The 16,215-nt window shown below is 42.1% G+C and overlaps 1 long non-coding RNA gene across 2 annotated transcripts in view; it reads right to left on the bottom strand.

Moving 5' to 3' along the window:
* The window catches only part of LOC110257707 (uncharacterized), a 50,764-nt gene extending 35,373 nt beyond the window's left edge, over positions 1–15,391 (bottom strand). The window contains exons 1-2 of one of the 2 annotated variants that reach the window (XR_014835543.1): positions 13,007–15,391; positions 9,831–9,952 (exon numbers count right to left, since the gene is read on the bottom strand). This is a non-coding gene — a long non-coding RNA (uncharacterized LOC110257707). The remainder of the gene's footprint in view (positions 1–9,830; positions 9,953–13,006) is intronic. The other variant, XR_014835542.1, reaches the window with a different exon arrangement.
* Between the last annotated feature and the right edge of the window lie 824 nt (positions 15,392–16,215).

The raw sequence follows: 16,215 nt of genomic DNA, 5'->3' as shown, positions 1-16,215 counted from the left end.
ATGGCCCCTCCCTTTTTTTTAATGGCTGTACCTGTGGCATATGGAAGTGCCCAGGCTAGGGACTGAATCAGAGCCACAGCTGCCAGCCTACACCATAGCCACAGAAATACCAGATCTGAGCTATGTCTGCAACCTACACCGTCAACCCACGGAGTGAGGCCATGGATTGAACCCATATCCTCATTGATACTAGTTGGATTCTTAACCTGTTGAGCCACAATGGGAACTCCCCAAACCTGATAATTATGTTTTATTCAGCAGACTTTCTGAGGACTTCAAGCCTGGGAGGAAGCCTCTTATATACCTCTGAGGGACTGTTCCAAAGAGGTAAGGGAGGAGCTGTGAGGTATGTAGGAGTTTTGCAGCAAAAATCAAGTAGTCAGGAACATTAAAAGATTATTGTTAATTAAAGGAAACTGGACATCTCAAGTTAATGAATTTAGAGCTCTTCTGTGTATGGGAACATGCTAGAGTCTGGGCTTATTGAAATCATTCAGATTATGTACCTGAGCTACCTAAGGACAGTAATCCTGTGCTTTCCCACCCTGAGTCTCCTCAGGGTGCACCATTGGGGGTGGCTGCAGTGGCTGAGGGCTTGGCAGCCAGCAGCCCATTTGTCCCCATCCTGAGTTCCCTCAGGGCTCACCATTGGGGGTGGGGGTAGTAGCTGATGGCTTGCTGGACGCAGCATCCTTTGTTTGCTAATAATGCAGGCAACATTTTTTTTTTTTTTATTCACAGCACCTCTCCCGTCTCCTGAGGATGTGGTAGTGGGGCTGAAAAGTCCCTAACTCTTAATCATAGCTTGGTCTTTCTAGTGACCAGCCCCTATCCAGGAGCTATTGAAGAGCCCACCCAGAGTTACTTCATCAGAACAAAAGATGTTCCTAGGGCTGTTATCAGTTAAAAATTTATAAGGGTTTTAGGAGTCCTGTGCCAGACTGAGGGCAGAGACTAATATATATTTTCTATTACCTTACACTACCTTTCAAAGAAACACATTTAGAAGAAATCCATAGGTTCTACATCAATGCCAGGGCAGCACAACTGGGCCAGGCAGAGATAATGGGACACAAAAAGGATTTTTTTTTTTTTTGGTCTTTTTAGGGCAGCACCCACAGCATATGGAAGTTCCCAGGCTAGGGGTCGAATCAGAGCTACAGCTGCCAGCATACACTATAGCCACAGCAACGCAGGATCCGAGCCATGTCTGTGATCTATACCACAGCTCACGGTAATGCTGGATCCTTAACCCACTAAGCAAGGCCAGGGATCAGACCCACATACTCATGGATACTAGTCAGGTTTGTTACCGCTGAGCCAAGACGGGAACTCCACAGAAAGGAATTTTAACAAGCAGACTTTGCTAGGTTCCCCTCCATCTATCACACCTAATTTACTTAAAGTTACCTATGGTTGAGGCAGCATAATAATCCGGGTGGTTAGTGTAGGAACATGGGCTTCGATATATTCCCTGATTAATGTCCATGGTCTAAGATTTGTAAAAACTAATCAAGACAAACAGGCCTTGCTTGTTAGAAGACTAACTATTAAAAGTACATTTGTTTTACGTCAAGGTGGGAAATAACCCCTGACCTATACATTTAACTGTTAGCAAAAGAATATCAAGAGTGGCGACTCTTAAGTCTGGGGAAAGAAGAGCAAAAGAAACCATAAAACTTATGGGGCATATCCACCTCTAAGACCCCTACTGGACAAGGACTGATACAGGTAAACTGGGCAAGGCCAGTGGAAAAAAGAACTGATTATCTGGACCCCATGTTGGTACTCCTGTCTTTAAGAAATAAAAACCTCGTGGAACAATAGAAAAGGTGACTCTTCCTCCCCCTCCCCAGTGTCTGTGCTGGGAGGGAGCTATTTGCGCTCCTGTAATAAAGACTTTTGCTTGCTTGCTGCCTGTGTGTTCGTGAAGTTTGGTTCGGTTCCATGAACAAGAACCCAGATTCTGGTACCATCTTTCCGGTAACATTGGTGAGGGCTCCCTTCCTGGAACATTCTTTAGGCATTTAGGGGTAAGGTCAGAAGTTCTTCCTGAGTCATTTGATCCTTGATTGTCATCAGCTTGAAATAATCTACATGCCAAAGAGACATGTTGGGGTGGCACATTTTGTTCCCCTACAGAGGAAAGACCAACTTGACCTGCAGACCTCCTAACACTTGATAATTCTAGACTCCCAGCCTCAGCTCCAGCTGCAACTCCCCTTCTCAAGGCCTGCTCAGTTTCATTGCCCACAAAGGTGAACTCAGTATACTCTAATTCCTTTCTCAGCCATAGGCCAGGACCATCCTGACCTGGTTTCTGACTTGTTCCTGTTCTCTCCAATTTTTCTTGGGCTCAGTGTCCCCACTCCTGCCTGTGGACAGATTTGATTTATAAGATCAATACTCAATGCATCCAGCTCACTCCCATGGCTCCTGCATCTCCTTGGAACTCCACAATTCTCTCTGGCCTTTTGGGCCATAAATCTCAGCCATTTCATGCTTTGCTGCACCCTTGTAGGGGGCAGAAGAGGCTTAGGCCAGCAAAGACTGTTCCTGAAATCTACATGCTCATGTATTTTGCTCTCAGAACTGATGCCTGAATGTATCCCATCATGATTTCAAGACAAATACCCACACACATGGTCATACATAGTTAGGATTAAAGAGAACCTCAGCTTCAAGGTCAAGTCCAAATCCTCCCCAGATGAAGACTTTTATTTTCCTATTAAAGGCAGATGCTTTCCCAAGAGTTTAAAGTATTCCTGCATCTTGAAATAAGACTTTGTTACAATTTCATCCAAGCACCTGGAGCATGGTTCTGGCAGTGGGTTCCATAAGCCTACAGTTCAATTTTCTTCCTTCCTTTCTTCCTTCCTTCCTTTTTTGTACAGCTGCACCTGTGGCATATGGAAGTTTCCCAGGCAGGGGTTGAATTAGAGCTGCTGCTGCCAGCCTACCTCGCAGCCACGGCAATGCTGGATCTGAGCTGCATCTGTGACCTACATTGCAGCTTGTGGCAACAATGGATCCTTAACCCACTGAGTGAGGCCAAGGATGGAACCCACATCCTCACAGACTCTATGTCAGGTTCTTAACCCACTGAGCCACAATAGAAGTCTCGTTCAGTTTTAAATAAGCAAGTTGCATTATGAAATTTAGCCACTAGAGGGCAGGGCCTCTTCAATCTGAGTATAACATTACCTGCTCTGAATATCTCCAGACATATCTCCAGATCGGTCTCCAGTCTCCAGATCTATTTCGAGATATATCTATCTCCAGATATACCAGGGAGCTCCAGACAAACAAAGGAAGAGGAATTTACTAAGTTTTAGTGAAAGGAGATCTTCCCAAGCATATCTTTATCTTGATAATGATGTTAGCAAGCATAATTTTGATCATCTTGTTTCCACGTTGAACAAGTTTGTCCTCTTCGCATTCTGTCTTCACACATAAGAACTCTTTCAAGGTTCTGATATTTCAAGATGGCAGAGTAGGAGACATGGAGTGCACCTCTTCCCACAAATACGTCAGGAATCCATATAGAAATGGAGCAATCCTTATAGGATACCTACTGAACACTAACAGAAGACGACAAACACCTGAAAGGACAAGAGGGGTCTCCCCGTAACTAGGTAGGATGAAGGGAGAAAGAAAAAAGAATAGAGAATTGGAAGCAGGTCGGGACCTGCACCTCTGGGAGGGAGCTGAAGTCTCCACGTTATGGGGAGCCCCCTGACCAATGGGAAGATCAGCTGGGACAGGAAGGGAGCTCTGGAGGTTTGGAGGATATCACAGCAGCTGGTCTGTGGCAGGCAGGACAGAATGAGACCTACACAGAGGGTCTGTGCCACCCTACTGTGCACCCCAGCCTAAGACACGTGACCACTGATATTGGTGGGGGCTGGATGCTAGGTGCTGGAATGAGGGTCTAGAGAACAAAAACAAGGGAGACAACAACTGCAGTCAGCTGTACAGAGACAGCCTGGAGGGGCTGGAGGGCAGAGTGCCACAACTGGGAATATTTGGGCAGGAGACCTGGGTGGCCATGGAGGCTAAGTGCCATTGTTAAGTGTATGCGAGAGGTGGGGCCACCATTGTACCTCTTTCCCCATGCAGGCCCCTGCCTCTGCAGGCCCTGAGAGAGGGTCCTGACTAGGCAGGCTTGCTCACCTCGACCTCTGTTCTGTCCCTTTGTGCAGGAGTGAGCCCATGTGCCTGATTGGCACCTCCTACCTCTCCCATCTGGATAGGCTTCTGTGCTCCTGCTTCCTCAAGAGCAGTCTCTGGTGGGTTACCCACATACACAGGTAGGACTAAAACCACAGCTGAGCTCCAGGGGCCCTGTGACTAAGCAAGAAGAGATGAAATATCTCCTCCCAGCTGAGAGAACCACAGATTTACATGCTGGCTTTGTAAATTCAGTGTCTGTGGAACATCAGACAATAAGTGCTTCCACAGTTGAGACAGGTCTGGCTTTAGCATCTCTGGGCTCTGTGAATACATACACACAGCGGTTGGTCCAGGCCAGAGTCTGAGCTGCCTCCATAGCTCCTACAGCAGGCCCAGGGGCACCACTACTGCAGTCTTGGACCTGACATCATCAGATATGAGCTGATGGCCTGGTGGCAACAATGCCTGACACACACCAGGGCCAGTAGCCAGCATAGCAGTGCCAACAACGGTGTACTTTGTGAACCTGCACAAGTGAAAGGTGACACACCAGAACAGATGAACAACTTCAGTGGAAGGATACTCAAGGGCTCCTCTCTTAGTGGGAGTGCTCCAATCCTGCCTACCTCGCACCACAGAGCAGAAACATAGCTCAGAAACAGATCTGGGAGGCTACGACCCCAACATCTAGGGTGCATACCCTGCCCCTGACAGAACAGTGACAACCGCAGGGCACAGAAGAGGCCCCACTCAATATCCACTGTAGGCCTTGGTAACCACAGCATCAGCCACACATACTATGAAAGGGATAATGGCCAGCATACACTGAGGAAACAGACGGCAGGCATCCACATTAAAAACAGCCCTCACACCAAAAAATATTAAACCCATAGAGACTGCCTAAAGTCATCCTGAGCTCACAGCCTCCTCTAAACCTACTACTTGACACAGCCATGACCATCAGGGTGACAAGACCTAGCTCCACTCACAAGTGGGAAGGCACCAGTCCCTTCCACCAGGAAGCTGGTGCAAGCCCCTGGACTAATTCATCCACCCAGGGACAGACACTAGAAGTAAAAGGAACTACATTCCTCCAGCCTACAGAAAGGAGACAACAAACAAAGAAAATTAGACAAAATGAGAAGACAGAAAAAAGTGTTTTAGAGGAAAGAACAATGTACAAACCCACAAAAACAACTAAATGAAGAGGACATAGGCAATCTAACTGAAAAAGAATTCAGAGTAATAGTAATATTAATAGTAAGGGTGGTCTAAGATCTCAGATGTTACAAGAAACATTTAACAAAGAGCTAGAAGATTTAAAGAACAAAGATGAATAATACAATAATTGAAGTGAAAAAAACTCTAGACGGAATCAATAGTAGAATAACTGAGGCAGAGGAATGAATAAGTGAGATGGAATAAAGAGAGGTAGAAATCACTGCCATGGAAATGAATAAAGAAAAAAGAATGAAGGAGTTCCTGTTGTGACTCAGTGGGTTAGGAACCCAACATAGTGTCCATGAGGATGTGGGTTTGATTGCTGGCCTCACTCAATGGATTAACTATCTGGTGTTGCCATAGGTTGCAGATGTGGCTTGGATCTGGCACTGCTGTGGCTGTGGCATAAGCTGGCAGCTACAGCTCCAATGTGACCCCTAGCTTGGGAACTTCCATATGCTGCAGGTGCAGCCATGAAAAAAAAAAAGAAAGAAAGAAATGAAATGAGGGCAGTTTAAGAGACCTCTGTGACAATATTAAACACACCAACATTTGCATTATAAGGGTCTCGAAAGGAGGAGAGAGAAAGAGCCTGAGAAAATATTTGAAGATATAGCCCAAAACGTTCCTAACACGGGAAAGGAAACAATTCCAGGAAGTACAGAGAGTTTCATAGAGAGTAAATCCAAAGAGGAACATGCTGAGACACATATTAATCAAATGGACAAAAATAAAAGACAAGCAAAAAATATTAAAAGCAACAAGGTAATAGCAACAAATAACATACAAGGGACCCCCACAAGATTATCAGCTGATTTTTCAGCAGAAACTCTGCAGGCCAGGAGGGCGTGGCATAATATATTTAAAGTGATGAAAGGGAAAAGCCTACAACCAAGAGTACTCTACCTAGCAAGGCTCTCATTAAGATTTGACAGAAAAATCAAAAGCTTTTCAGACAAGCAAAAGATAAGAGAATTCAGCACCACCAAACTAGCTTTACAACAACTGCAAAAGGAACTTCGCCAAACCACACTAGAAACAAGAAAATTACAAATGGGAAAGCTCACTGGTAAAGACAAACATAAAATAAAAGTAGGAAATCATCCACAGAAAAATACAATATCAAAACTAGCAATTGTGAGGAGAGTACAAATGCAGAGTGTTGAAAATGCATTTGAAATTAAGAGACCAGCAACCTAAGAACAATTCTGTACATATATGGACAGCTATATTAAAATCTAGTGGGGGAGTTCCCGTCGTGGCGCAGTGGTTGGTGAATCCGACTAGGAACCATGAGGTTGCGGGTTCGGTCCCTGCCCTTGCTCAGTGGGTTGACGATCCAGCGTTGCCGTGAGCTGTGGTGTAGATTGCAGACGCGGCTCGGATCCCGCGTTGCTGTGGCTCTGGCGTAGGCTGGTGGCTACAGCTCCGATTAGACCCCTAGCCTGGGAACCTCCATATGCCGCGGGAGCGGCCCAAGAAATAGCAAAAAAAAAAAAAAAAAATCTAGTGGGAACTACAAAAAGCTACAATAGACACCCACACACACAGGGCAAACCACATACAACAATAAAGATAGTAATTGAATCACAGGAGACCAAAAGAGGAAAGGAAGAAAAATGACCTAAAATAAATATCCAAGACAATTAACAAAATGGCAATAAGTACATACATATCAATAATTACACTGAACGTAAATGTATTAAATGCTCTAACCAAAAGAATAGGCTGGCTGAATGGATACAAAAACAAGACCCATATCTATGTTGTCTACAAGAAACCCACTTCAGCTCTAGGGACACATACAGACTGAAAGTGAAGGAATGGAAGAAGTTATTCCATGCAAATGAAAATCACTATTTGCAAAATCCAAGACATGGAAGCAACCTAAATGTCAATTGACAGATAAATGGATAAAGAAGATGTGGTATAGATTTAGAATGAAGTATTACTCAGCCATAAAAAAGAATGAAATAATGCCATTTACAGCAGCTGGGATGGACCTAGAGAATATCATCCTAAGTGGAATTAGGTGGAGAAATATAAATATCATATGATATCACCTATATGTTGAATCTAAAAAATACAAATGAACTCATTTACAAAGCAGAAATAGACTCACAGACATAGAAAACAAACTTACAGTTTCCAAAGTGCAAAGGGGGAGAGGGAAAAATTGGGATTAACAGGTGCACACTACTACATATAAAGTAAATAAACTTACCAAGGACCTACTTATAGCACATGGAAATATATTCAATATCTTGTAATAATCTATACTAGAAAAGAATCTGAAAAACAGTAGATATATTTATGTGTGTATTATGTATAACTGAATCACTTGCCATACACCTGAAACATTGTAAATTAGCTATAAATTTTTTAAATTCAATTTAAAAATTTATGCCAAATATAAGGTGTTAAAAAAAGAATATTTAAAGGAGCAAGGGAAAAGCAAAAAATAACATACAAAAGGCACTCCTATAAGGCTATCACCTGATTTTTCAGTAGAAACTGTAGTCCCGAAGGGAGTGGCACAATATAAAGTGATGAATGGGGAAAAAATACAACCAAGAATACTCTAGTTCCTGTCAGGCTCAGTGTTTAATGAATCCAACTAGGAACCATGAGGTTGCGGGTTTGATCCCTGGCCTCGCTCAGTGGGTTAAGGATCCGGCATTGCCATGAGTTGTGGTGTAGGTTGCAGACATGGCTTGGATCCCGCGTTGCTGTGGCTCTGGTGTAGGCCACCGGCTGTAGCTCCAATTGGACCCCTAGCCTGGGAACCTCCATATGCCACGGGAGTGGCCCTAGAAAAGGCAAAAAGACACACACACACAAAAATACTCTACCTAGTAAAACTCTCATTCAGATTGATGGAGAAATCAAAACTTTACAGAAAAGTAAAAGATGAAAGAATTCAGCACCACTACACCAGCTTTACAACAAATTTTAAAGGAACTTCTTTAGGTTAAAAGGAAAAGCCACACTAGAAACAAGAAAATTACAAAATGAGAAAGCTCACTGGTGAAGGCAAACAAACAAACAGCAAATGTAGGAAATCATCCACACACAAAGTTAGTAGGGAGGTTAGAAGACAAAAGCAGTAAAATCATCTGTATCCACAATAAGCAGTTAAGGGATACACAAAGCAATTTGATGTAAAATGTGATATCAAAAACTAATTGCAAGGGGAGGAGAGTACAAATGCAGGGTATTTCAAGTGCATTTGAAATGAAGAAATCAGCGACTTAGTCATATATACAGTCTACACATATATATAGTCTAAATATATATATTATATATGTAATATACATATAAACTGCTATACAAAAACCACATGGTAACTGCAAACCAAAAATCTATCATAGATATACAAACAAAAAAGAAAAAGTAATCCAAACATAACACTAAATGTAGTCTTCAAATCACAAGAGAACAAATGAAGAATGAGGGGGAAAGACCTACAAAAATAAACCAAAACAACGAAATAGCAGTAAGAACATACATATCAATAATTACCTTTAATGTAAATAGATTAAACACTCCAGCCTAAAGACATAGAGTGGCTGAATGCATATAAAAATAAGACTGGTATATATGCCGCCTATAAGAGACTCACTTCAGATCCAGGGACATACGCAGACTGAAAATGAGGGGACGGACAAAGGCATTCCATACAAATGGAAACTAAATAAGTACTTGCAAGTATAAGTTTTGTGCATGCATAAACCCAGCTGAGGTATTAATCAGAGGTTATCCGATACCCCTTTTACTTCAGCTGGGAGACTCTATTCCTCAATTTAAAGTTGTTTTTTGTCAGAATAAAATGACTATTGAAAACTGTGTGGCGGGCAGGTGGGATGTTGGTGAGCTTAATTCTCCTAGGTATCACCTGAGAGTCATCTCAGTGCTTTCACGTGTCTCTGTTTCTTCCCCCAACAACCTAAAACCACCATGGGCACTCAGAACGCTAGATGGTCAAACCTTATGACGAGTCCCCAGATGATCAGGTTTTTAGCTAATCAGTGGGTTTCTTTATGAGACCACTGCACAGTATGAGGACTCACCTACACCACCTCATAGATTTCCCAGTAGTTTGAGAAGGCCATAACTAGCAAGGAGGAGCTGTGTTCTTTATCTTTGGAGCTAAAAGCTCTCATTTGGTATCTTCACTTTTATTCCGACAAACTCTGTTACAGCAAATTCAAGGAAGGACACCAAGCAGGTCTTTACCTATGCACCCAGTCCAAACCTCCTCGATGTCTTCCAACTTGAGCAAAATCTTCCCAGTGTCTTTTAACTACAGAGAAACTTAGGGTCCTTCAACTGTACATAATTTCAGTATATTTCAACTGAGAGGTCAGGTGCCATTTAACACACCAAAAACAGGATCGTCAACCAAGATGGGCAATCCAAGACCAAGAGAGACTCACCAAAATTTGTCTGGACTCACCAGGAAGGAGGATGGGCACAAGCTGTTACCAAGGATTCAAACCCTCCTAGAGTTCAAGCAAAGGAGAGATGTCTGCTTTGGGTCCTCTAGTGGTCACCAAAACTGTCAATTGAAATAAAAAATGCAGAATGTGAAAGCTGTGAGTTTCAGTTTTATTCAGGAATCTTACTGAGTACTGTGAGAAAGGTACGGTCATTGTTAAACTCTTTAGTTCATTAAAGAACAGTTGGATCCTTGGAGTTCCCCGTCGTGGCGCAGTGGTTAACGAATCCGACTAGGAACCATGAGGTTGCGGGTTCGGTCCCTGCCCTTGCTCAGTGGGTTAATGATCTGGCATTGCCATGAGCTGTGGTGTAGGTCGCAGACGCGGCTCAGATCCTGCATTGCTGTGGCTCTGGCGTAGGCTGGCAGCTACAGGTCTGATTTGACCCCTAGCCTGGGAACCTCCATATGCCACGAGAGCAGCCCAAGAAATAGCAAAAAGACAAAAAAAAAAAAAAAAAAAAAAAAAAAAGAACAGTTGGATCCAAATTGTGATTCTGGCAGATGGAATAAGTTAAGTTTCCCTACTCAGATAGCTAATCTTTTTACTAATATTTGTGAAGAATACAACATTTTTCTTAGGCCTAGTTTTCAAATAGTCTCTCCTGCTTTTGTTAGATTAATACTTTCTGATAAGAATTACCTCCCTGAAGTTTGCATTTTCAGAGATGGACCTCAGTTCTCTAGAGAAGACCAGGTAGAACATTTACATTCCAAATGCACAGAGAAAGGAATGCAAGGTCCTCCAAGAAGGTCCAGAACTTTTACAATATCTACAAGCCTTTCAAGATTAGTGGGGGGGGGGTAGTTATGGGAAGGGCAAAACGGATAAATGAGCTTTGAATTGCTTCCAGAGCTGCATTTGTGTTCTTGTAAAAACTCAATTTATAAGATAAAGACAGTTATTTTAGGTTCCTCAAAGAATTGGGTTGTAACCTGAATGATACCAAAGGGCTGACTCACCCATCCAACTGTATCATCTTCTTTAGATCAGGAAAAAGATCTTCAACTAAGATTGGAATCAAAAGATTCCTATGTTCTAGATTTAGAACTGTTTGTCTTTGGAATGTTTTTCTTTCCTTCTGGGTACATAGTTGCATTTGGCTTAGGAGAAAAGGGCTAAAACAACAAAAAATCTTATCAGGCTCTGTGCATGTGCTTCCAGTTTGACCAAGTTCTGACCATAGAGCTACTTCCAAAAATCCTATCTTGGAGTAGCCTGACGGCTTAGCGGGTTAAGGATCTTGTGTTGTCACTGCTGTGGCATGGGTTTGATCTCTACCCTGGAAAATTCTGCATGCCACAGGTGTGGCCAAAAAATCCCCTATCTTGCCAGGATTCAGCCAAGATGAACAGTAAATGTTCCTAGCAGTATTGAAAAACCCCATTGACTCAAGAGACATTCCAAAGAGGGTGCAAAAGATACTATCCTCCCAAGATCCAGCACCACTCCTAAAGCTAGCCAAAAGAAAAACAGACTATTACCCTGAGAGTCAGCAATAGTTGGTAGGACCCTAGCTGCAAAATGGAGCACAATCCACATTTCAGTCTGGCCATGTTTTGGGGACTCTTAACCTGATTTCCAAGCCATGTTCTTAGGACACAAAACAAGACAAGAAGGCAATAAGCTCTCCCTGGGAGAGAAAGGATCAATAACTAATGGGTCTGGATTTTGAAAGGAAGGGACAATGTGAAATTTTACTTTCCTTTCTGGATTGAAGAGATCTATGAGCTATACTTCACTGGCTTCTGCCAATTTTCCCAAGACCCCATCTACAGGATCCATTCACAGGCTCCAGGACAAGTGGGGATTAGAGGTGTAGCTCCAGTATCTACTTGAATTTGCCAAGGTTTTCCATTATTTATTTTTCTTTTTTCAGCCTCATCTGTGGCATATGGAAGTTCCTGGGGCAGGAATCAAATCCAAGCCACAACTTCGACCTACATCACAGCTTGTGGCAATGCTGGATCCTTAACCCACTGAGCAAAACTAGGGATTGAACCTGCATCTTCACGGACACTATGTCAAGGAATCCTTAGTTTCAAGTACACTTCTTAAATGAATGTTCTTGTCTAATGGGAACATACCCCATAATGACCATTGTAATTCTAGGTGGTCTTAGTAAGATGATGCCATTTTTGTAGATATCAACATCTTCTGGGACTACAGTTCTTAAATAGAATTAGCAGGTGTGCCAGAAAATGGTGTGCTTAATTCTTTGAAACTTGAAAATCCCATTTTTTAGCTAAGTCTTGGGTCTCTCAGAGCCAAATCAATAGCTAAGAGAATGTGCCACTGGGTTGGGAATTTTGTGGTGTTTTACTGTATACCTCTTTGCATAGAACCTCTTCAGATTGGTGGGAGAGGTTAGAGCTAAGTGGCAAGCACTCTAATAGCTTTTAAGTGCTTCACTTATACTCACCAATTTTGCAGATGTGGCTTTCAAGATGCCCATTAGCAATATATCTATAATTCTTTTGGGGAGATTTCTTTAGTGGCAGATATGCTAATGGTTTGTAGTAGTCCAACTTGTGCCTACTTACATTGTGAAGTGCCATTGGTCAAAACGGTCTGATTTTTTTTTTTTTTTGGCCATGCCCATGGCATATGGAAGTTCTTGGGCCAAGGATTGAACCAATGCTACAGCAGTGACCCACCCAAGCTGCTGCAGTGACAACACCGTTTCCTTAACCTGCCCTGCCAACTGGGAATTCCAACAGTCTGAATTTCTTGTCTTAACTTATTTCCCAAGTCCCCATTGGTTTATGCTATGGAATTACCCTGACACTTTTTGAATCCTCTAACAGCTGCCATCTTGCTTTCTTAGATTGAGGAGCACCCATTATTTTCCCCTGTTGAAATAATCCTCCTCAATTCAATGAGACATACTGTTTCTGGCTGCCCGTGCACAGTTCCTGAGACCCATCAGGACCTCCTGAAGGCAGCTTACATTGTAGATGAACTTGGCAACAAACCCAAATATTGTGGCCCAATAAGTCTCACCCAGAAGAATCCGGAGTTTCTCACACCCCAATTTTCAACTCAGAAAGATTAGGACAAACTCAAAGAACCAGAACATGAAGGAAGCAGAGCTCAGTCTGAGAGAAGCTTACCAGAGATCCTAGAGAGCAGCTGAAGAGGAAGCAACCCAAAAGGGCTCTGTGGGTATCTTCGCCTATGGCTTGGTGCCATTCACGGAATCTTCAGCAACTGTCTTCAAGTCTCAACCCACTGCCAAAACTGTCAATTGACAAACTAGACTAATTTAATGTCTCATGTCCTTTGTTTAAGAAAAAACAGTCCATGGATTGGGGGAAGTATAGTACCTCACAAATAACGGAGTACTCTTCCTGAGAGACTTCTGCGAAGAGTGGGCTTTATAGAGTGAGAAGAGGCAGCTCGTGATTGGCTAGGAAGTCAGGGATTTCCTTATAAGGTTAGCAGGTCCTGTCGTCTAAAGTAAATGGCTAAAGCTGAGTTGGAGGGTAGTGATTGGTGTATGTTAAGCTTCCTTGACATGTGTTTCCTGTAAATTCCAGCTGACTTAGGTTTAGATTTGTAATGTGGGCCTGGCCACTTCACTTTGTGGGTCCCAATATACAAATCATCTTTATCAGTAGGTACAATGAGGAGTGTCTGCTGTAGCATAAATTCCCTATTGGCTAGTGAAGATGTAATCAAGGACTATGCGATTGTCCATGACAATTGTTAACTAATGGATTTCGTCTAGTTTGTCTTTCAAAGTTGAATTTGTGTTACTTATGATTTTTGTTAGGATCTGAGGCAAGTTTTGAGCCATGTTTGTCAGTAGTATTATCCCTAACACTTACACAGTATGCATGAAAGCAGAGTCAGTTACACCTTCTGCGTTTGATTTTTTAAATAAGCTTGCATGCACCACATTTTAAAGGTTTCTGGGGAATGTTTTTCCCAGGGAAACACGATCCACAGGAAGGATGATACTTTTAAATAGTTAAAAGTGCCTCACAATTATCCTGAGTACACAGGATAAATTAGTGTGTGTAAGCCTATCTATATAAGATGGGGTACCCTGGTTGAGGGTAAACTGTACTGGAAATCTATCATCTATCACAACAGGGGTAAGCCAGTTTGGTGTCTGTCCTTTGAAGTTGACAAATTTTTTAAATGAAGCTAAATAAATAGTTCAGCAAAGCAGGATGATTTCTGAAGAGGATGAACGGACTGCAGTGGTCAGGAAAACCTCAATATTATTGTCTATTCCTGATTGGCAGGTCTTGCTGATGGTATTATAATAACCTGAGCAGAAGCATTCTGATAATGTGAGGTCAAGGTCCATTTTCATAAGGCTGAAGGTTGGACTTAATGATGGGGGAAGCTTAAGTGCCAGAAGGGGTCTATAAAAGGGAATCTGCCTTCAGAGATGTTTGAACGAATTGATATTACATTAATGTCAGCAGGGTCTGGTGGAGCATATTCGATCCAGCAATCGGTTACGTTCAGAGCAGTAGCTATGGCCTGGGAAAATCATGTAGAAGAGTTTTGTTTCCCCTGAGGTGGCAGAAGAGGGCAATAGAGGTTCAAAACATTAGTGTTCTGGAGGGTGTAAAAAAAAAATCTAATAATAGGTAATATTAGTAAAAGGGCAAAGGGACAGAAAAAGAGTGGTGAAAAATGAGAAAATTAATCTCATTCTGTCATCTTGGGTGGAACATATCTGCTTCTGAAGGCACAAGCCTGTGTTGCCTCTGGCACAAGCCATCCACTCTTGATGTTAGCAGCTTCCGGGGGATTCCTAAGAATCCTCAGTTTAAGGTCTTCTGATGAATGTCCAGTAGTATGGGAGGAAATAATGTGTGTCTTTTAAGTTAAAAGTTTTACGTACTTAAAAAAATCTAAGTACAAACACCTTGGAGATGTATTGATACATCAGTTGTTAACAGTACCAATAATATTCTTTTCACTGAGGCTCAAAGAAAGTTTTATTTTTGCTACCTATTTCGGAAGACCAAACCTCTAGGAGGCAGATCTTACAGAGGATGTTTAGGCAAATATTTTGAAGATGTATCTTATATCCACTGGTCATAAAGTTGGAGATATTTTTATAAATCTCTTGGAATATTCAGTCACACTAGCTAGTGATTCTGAGATTGGAAGTGAAATTCTCAAATGCACAAGGCATTTTTTTATTAACGTAAGGAGGAAACTTGTGGATCCTTGAGTAGTTTGAATTTATCACCATCGGGATAATGGCAGTACTTTGGATCTGAGAAGTCTGAGGTTTTTTGAAAGGTTTAAAAATTGGAATTTTAGGAGTTCCTGTTGTGGATCAGAGGAAATGAAACTGACTAGGATGCATGAGGACGCAGGTTCCATCCCTGGACTTGCTCAACGGGTCAAGGATCTGGCCTTTCTGTGAGCTGTGGTGTAGTTTGCAGATGGGGTTTGGATCCTGCATTGCTGTGGCTGTGGTATATGCCTGCAGCTGCAGCTCCAGTTCGACCCCTAGCCTGGGAACTTCCATATGCTTCAGGTGTGGCCCTAAGAGAAAGAAAAAAAAAGGAAGAAGAAAAAGAAAAGAAAAAAGAGAAAAAGAAAAAAAAAAGAAAAAAGAAAATAGAAAAAAATTATAATTGTAGAATTATCTTAATTTTATTTTCCTGAATTTGAATATGATATGTACAGAGGAATTTCTGAGTAAAATGTAATACTTCAAAACATTTTAAAATGACAACACCAGCAAAATGTGTGCCCCTGTTACTAGAGAGAGAGAGCTTGGGGTTTCCCCTATCAGGAGTGGGAAATCATTTCACTCAGCTCTCCAGCAAGGAGAAGCCTCAACCCACCCTAAGAATACACAATAACCAGAGCACACTCATCACCCATTTGGAGCTGTTTAAGGGGAACGCAAGGCTTTGGTACCTGTCCACATCCTATCTTTACAGACTTTCAAGATTGCGAGATTGCAGGTACAACAACATCCCCTGGAAACATCCTCAGCAATACCTCTTACCATTTCCTGTTGGTTCAGTGTTGTGGCCAAACTCTCTCTGTTATTGAGGGTGGTATCACGAACTTTTTTGCTAAAATCTATTTTTATCATAGTTATCGTCCTAGATAATGGCAAAGCATTTCAAGGTCTTTTAAGTCACCATTTATTTTATATGGGTTCTTGGAGACGTCAGGAAATCTGTTTCTAAACCGTGTCGACATCATGGAACTAACCTAAAATCAAATGTTTACTATCAGTATAAAATATCCTCTTTTATATTTGGCCGGTTAGTCTGAGCAGGGACAATTAATCTAGCCATCAAAACTGATTTAATTTCTACAAGAAGCTTAT

Source organism: Sus scrofa, chromosome X (assembly GCF_054392235.1).
Source record: "Sus scrofa isolate SSC_HxYL_T2T_F1_AM1 chromosome X, Sscrofa_HxYL_maternal_Yorkshire_Landrace_v2.0, whole genome shotgun sequence".
Lineage (NCBI taxonomy): Eukaryota > Metazoa > Chordata > Mammalia > Artiodactyla > Suidae > Sus > Sus scrofa.
Note: the sequence above shows the minus strand (reverse complement) of the source record. Positions and strands in the feature narration are given on the sequence as shown.